This window comes from Hipposideros armiger, unplaced genomic scaffold (genome assembly GCF_001890085.2).
Source record: "Hipposideros armiger isolate ML-2016 unplaced genomic scaffold, ASM189008v1 scaffold_55, whole genome shotgun sequence".
NCBI lineage: Eukaryota > Metazoa > Chordata > Mammalia > Chiroptera > Hipposideridae > Hipposideros > Hipposideros armiger.
Window position 1 is genome coordinate 1,423,131 of NW_017731405.1, and position 6,000 is coordinate 1,429,130.

At 38.2% G+C, this 6,000-nt stretch overlaps 1 protein-coding gene across 3 annotated transcripts in view; it reads left to right on the forward strand.

Annotated features, from left to right (window-relative positions):
* Positions 1-6,000, forward strand: part of LHFPL2 (LHFPL tetraspan subfamily member 2) — a 154,661-nt gene that overhangs the window by 45,973 nt on the left and 102,688 nt on the right. The window lies entirely within an intron of this gene.

The window sequence follows — 6,000 nt, forward strand, 5'->3', positions numbered from 1 at the left end:
CCCTTCTTGGGGATCTATTTCCCCAAAGAGAAGTACGTGATGAAGGGTACAGACTTTTATAGCTCCTGTTCCATGTTGCTACTTCCCATTGGCTTCAAGGGCCCTCTGAGGAGATACAGTGAGGAAGAAAGAGATGAAGACTAGAAAGAAAAGGAATCATCTCTGAGGCTTGAAACCTTTTTACTTAATAAGAGAACAATAGTTTTCAGCTATCTAAATCTAAGTTTTGCTTGCTGTCAGCTACTCAATAAATTAGTTCAGTGTAGTAGTGAAGAGCACAGGCTGTGGACATAGCCAGGTGTGGGTTCCAATTTGTTACCTCACCCCTCTAAACCTCAGTTTCCATCTTCATAAAATGCACCTGCCTCATTGTGGGTGGTGGTGAGGTTTGAGTGAAATAACGTGCTATAAAGTGATTAATTGGCACAGGCCTGCCTCATATTCAGTGCTCAGTGAGAGAGCTTGCTGGGAGTTGCTCTGACTGAGGGGCCTCTGTGTTGGGGTTTATGTAGCCTTGGCAAGTTGTTCCCCCAACGTCCTTGGGCTCTAGGAGTTTCCGAGGGTGTGTTCACTGAACTCCGGTCAGCATTCTTTCTTCTGCCTGAGGTAAGTTCTCGCAATTTGGCTCATCCTCAGGTTGTACATGAGTGACTATTGGTGGTGAAGGGTCCCTGTGACTAAAGACCCTCCTACAGGCAAATGTATATTCTTTAAGAAAAAAGTAAGAAGGACTAGCTAAAAAGCGGATCAGCCATCTCTGTGTAGCAAATTTATGCCATTCTTTTCTCGTACCATACTTTTTTGCTTGAGTAAAAAAGGGAGAATTTGAGAAAGATGTATTCCTTTCAATTCTTTATTTCCTCAACTTGGATAAATTGCCTTTAGAGAAGCTGGCAGATAAGAATTTTACTGTGGTTTGGTTTTGTAAGAAAATGTTGTACCTTTGACTTTCCTGTGACATAAACAGGAATCTTTCTACTTTTCAACCATCTAATTTTAAAAACTCAAAGAAATAACAGTGTCATTTGCGCCTAAATTTTTTTCCATTTCTCTTCTTCATTGCTGCTATCATCTTCTTTAACCATGTGTATATTTTTGGATCAATGATTTGTCATTCTCCAGAGTATATATCAGATAGATATGCCTTCCTTTTCTGGAAATTTCAGTGAAACCTCTTTTAAATGTGGTACTATTTTCCATTAGTATTTTTAGGGGAAGAGTCTAAACCAGTGTGTGTGTAAGTATTTTTTTTTTCAATTTTTAATTGTTTATTTTTAAGTTGTTCAACTTCCCCACCTATTTACTCCTCACTTTGAATGTAAATGTTGCCTTCAAGCCACAACATTTACAATTTTCTGCAATATTTAACTAGGGATGTGGTGATTATCTACACCTGTGTTTCCATTGCTGGATGAACTGAGGCTCTGAGGAAAATGACTTTCCTATGAAGACTGAAAGGTTGGGGATTGGACCCTGCCCTCTCCTCTGCCCTCTGGTTTCTCTTCTTTCTCCAGCGTAGCCCTGAGGAATACATGTGAGGGGCTATAAGGTTTGGGTTGTTCTGGTTTTTTTCCTTCTAATGATGTTGAATTAATTGGTGGTACAAGTTTGCTACCTGGAGATGTTGATATGCTAATTAGGTTTAGTCCTTATGTGTTTGTTCTTTCAGAACAAACATTTCCCTGTTTGAGAGTCTTAACTCACAAGGACACTTCAGTATGAATCTTAATTCATATACAAACCTGAGAATAATTTGCATTGTAAGTGGGCATTTGTCCTGGTCAGAGGAATTCCGGGAACCATCCATGAATCTCTACTCCTGGGACTTTCTGCTCTGGGACCTGCATTGTCAGTGGTGGTTTTGTGAACATGGTAGAATCATCTCAGCTTAAATCTCAAGGCAAAGCGAATCATCCCTTCAAGAAAAGCCATTTGTTCTGTTACCTTACCCTCACACAGAAGTCAGGGGTCCACAAATTTATCATCCTCAGTGACATTTCATTTTTCCTTTCATCACCATACCAAATGGTAGGAGTTGTTCTACTTAATTGTATTTTCACAGTTTTTCCTCTGAGGCTCCCCTGCCTGTGGATACTTGATCTTTCAGAGTCCAGTGCCCTCCTGGCTTTCAGGGTCCAGCAAATAGCTAACATGCTGGTCAAGCGTTGGGCAGATTGAGATGTGATTCCCTTTTACTTTTTAGTGTTTTGGGAGTTTAAGGTTGTTTTTTGTTTTTTGTTTTTTTAAACAGCTAATTTGAGTTCAGACACAGAACAAAATAGAGCATTGTCCTGGTCGTCTGCTATTCATGTTCCCTTGTGGAAAGTATTTTCTCAGGCAGAACATTTACTTCAGTTACCAGCTTCGTAGTATTTTGTTAGTAGTGTCTCTCTGAGGGGATACGTATATTGTCTTCTTGCATTCATTAATCATTTTTTCTATGAAAGCTTTATGATTGAATTTTGAAACTCAGAAAGTAGAGAAGTTATCTCTTGACTCAGGTGGTAATTTTAGCTTCTCTTTTCATCATTCCCAACCCCAAACTGACGTGTTTACTGATTAACTCTTACTCTGAAACTTTTCAGTATGCCTATGTATTGGGCCATAGAACAGGGCTTCTGTTAGAATTGGTATCTACAATAGTTTTCTCACTTGAAAAGAATATAGCTGTGATTTTTATTTTATTATTTGAAAGGCTCATCTTAAAGTGAAAAACCTCACCTTGAAAATTACAAAACCATTTAGGAATTTAGTAGGTGCAATGCTCTCACCTGTAGTCTCTCAAAATAATTTTCACATGTGATAAAACTCCTTTCATTTGATCTTCTTTGTTTCTCTAGGAAGCAGCTGTTTCTAAAGAACATATTGCTCATTATTAACCTAAGAAAGATTGATTGCTGAAAGTCACGATTAAGATTTGCTTGTTGACTTAAAATTTTTTTAGTCAGAGACTTGACTCTGAACAGTCACTTTAAAAGTTCTATTTTTTAAGGCATTTTAAATTGCCAATAATTTGGAGGACAATTTGAAATATCCCAGATGTAAGGAATAAGAAGTGCTCAGAATGGCTGAGGCTGTTATACATGCCGAAGGATATCTCCCATTTGCTCACCATTGTGCCTATCTGTGCCGAGTCACAAGCAGACAAGATCCCAAGGCGAGGCAGCGAGCCTTGATGTTTGGTATTCGTTTAATTGTTGAACTGGCAGGCAGAGCTTGTATTTAGATATATGGTCTCATAATAAAGTTCTACTTGCTAGGAGAAGGGTTTACCCTTGGCTTTTTAATCTCTAAGTTTTTATCTCTAATAATCACAGAAGTCTCAAAATCTAATTCACATTAATTGAGAAAATAAAACTGATAAAATTCATAATACCTGGGAGAGCCTAGGAATGATGTAGTATAACAAAAAAAAAGTACTTCTGTGCCCCAAAAGGTTTGGAGACCAGTTGAAGACCAGGCTCGGGTTGGGATACACCAAGGGTTAGAGAGCTCTGCTTTTCCTGTGACTTGTTGCTTGAAAAACTAGGGATAACTGGACTTGGATTTTCTATCATCTCTTACTGAAATTACTGTCTGTTCAAATTTTGTGAAATAAATGAGACTCGCTCGTGTTTAAAGGCTTTGCACAAATGTAATAATTCTTACCATGAAAAGAAAATAGTATATTTTTTTTACTTTGGAATGTTATTTGAAATATAACATGGAAGAAAAGAAGTCATGAGGTTATTGGTTAATCAGTGGAAAGACATTCGTGATTATCCATTGTTCTTAATTTGAGAATCCTTGGAAAGAGGTACTACTATTCTGGTCTCCTCTAGAATGCTTTCTCTACCAGAATGTAATATGAGGCAGATCTGTTTTGACCAAGTGAATGAAGTTGTTGTCTGTGAAAAGAATCTCACTGTAAGGTTGCTTTGACCCAGAAGTTCGCAAATTGTCTGTATTCATGGTGCTCTAAGTATCTTGATAATTTTTTCCAAAGACATACTTAACAGTTTTGTTTTTCAAGTAGTTAAGTAGATAACCTAATAAGTATTTGTCCTAACAACTTAGTTGCCATTTGAAAAGTAATACGTATAATTGAAAAAAAATGTTTTTCACTTTATAAAAATGTTAAATTTATTTCATTAAATAACCGCTGGTATTTACTAGTGAGATGTGTCCACCCACTGGGCAGTCAAACCTTGGAATTAAATTGGACACTTCCCCCTTCTTTCTTACTCCACATTGATTTTCAAATATACTTGGCTTTTTATCATAGCAATTCCAAAAGAGAAATTTTACAAAGGTACAGTTCATCAAAAGGAATGTAATGCAATCTGTGAATCAACTTGAAGTAGTAGTTTGTACAGTGTTCAACACTTCACTGTGCTGTCTTTGAAAAATTGAAATTACCCCTCTACCCTCCTGCGAGTTCACTGTGGCTCTCTAGGGCACTTTGGCATACATTGTTGGGAATCCTGGTCTTAACCTATATTTGTTCTCCTATAACTAGGCCAGAGCTGCCTTAAAAGGCCTGTGTATTTAACAGCATTATCCCAAAGTTGGCTTCCATTGTTATTTAGTTTGTTGTTATTTATTTGAGGGAGCAACAAAATCCCTTCTAGACTCTGTCTCCTAGAAATTCTGAGTCATTATGTTTGGGATAAGTGGGTGGAACCCAGGCATCTGTATTTTTTAAGCTTGCCTGGCAATACTAATGCTTATAAAGTTTGAGAACCACTAAATTCCATCACACATCCCATGAGTTTAGGGACCATGTTGCTCTTCTCTGAAACCCCTTCTTATTACTACAACATAGCATAAAGTATATTTAACAAATATTCATTGAATGCATTGAACTTACCTATGGTCTCTTACTTCACCTCTCTGTCCTTTTCAACTTTTGATCTGCCCCTTAAAGGGGGAGGGTGGGGGGAGGACTCAGGGAAAGGAAAGATTGGGTCTTAGAATTTTGTGACTTTCTAAGCCAATTATCCAGTCTTCCCTAATCTACCCTGCCAATTCCTCACTCTCCCATGCAAACTCTTTCATCCGGTTAAATCAGTCAGCTCATATCCCCAGAGACACACTTGGTACTTTGTTCTCCACCTTGCCTTGCTCCTGTCCCATACTAAGATGTGTTTCCTAAGTAGGAAAAACTTTGGGATTGGGTGAAAATTGGGAAAATATAGATGTGTTAGGTTGGAAGAGACTTAGATTGTTATTTGATACAGTGCTCCCATTTTAGAATTGAAGAAACACAGGGAAAAGATGCAATGTACTCGAGGTCACACAGGAAGTGAAAAGCCAAGCTTAGAAAGTTTATCTCAGCTCCATTCCCAAGGCTGTTTCCAGTCCACCCCAGGCCCACCTGATTTCTGGGGGGTTGGTATTGGAGCTTCTGAATTTTCTAGGTCCCACAGGTGGTTCTGTTATGGAGCAAGAGCTGAGAACTGGGTTTGGCAGTTTGCTTTGCTTACAAAGTTGTTGTGTTTGGGATGTTAAATATTACTTTGTGATTTATTTAGCCAGTACTTATAAATTGAATTTTTTTTTAAATGTTTGAATTTTGGTTTTATATAAATTTACAGAATGTAGAATATGGACAATTTAGAGCCACTTCATTTTTGTGTTTTAATGGGAAGAAAGTGAAAACTTGAGAGAAGAAGAAACTATCAACATTATCATAAAAGGAGAAATTTGTCTTTTCTGGGTGTTTATTTATAAACTCTATTTTTCCAGCATCAGAACCTGGCTTGCTGGTCTTGGAAAGTGTTTCTCTGCTCACTTCCTCTTTTTCCTGCTGGGTTCCTAGCTGGGTTCTGAATGGTTGGGCTCCGGGGAGCCTGACTTTTGGACAGTTGGGACATGGCTGTAGGACACTTGCCGACTAGTACATGACACTTTCACCCAGAATTGGAGTGAAGAGATAAGAATCACAAGGATTGCCCAACAAAGATCAAGTCATTTCTACTGTGCTTTTCTCTCCCTCTCCTCTCCTCTCCTCTCCTCTCC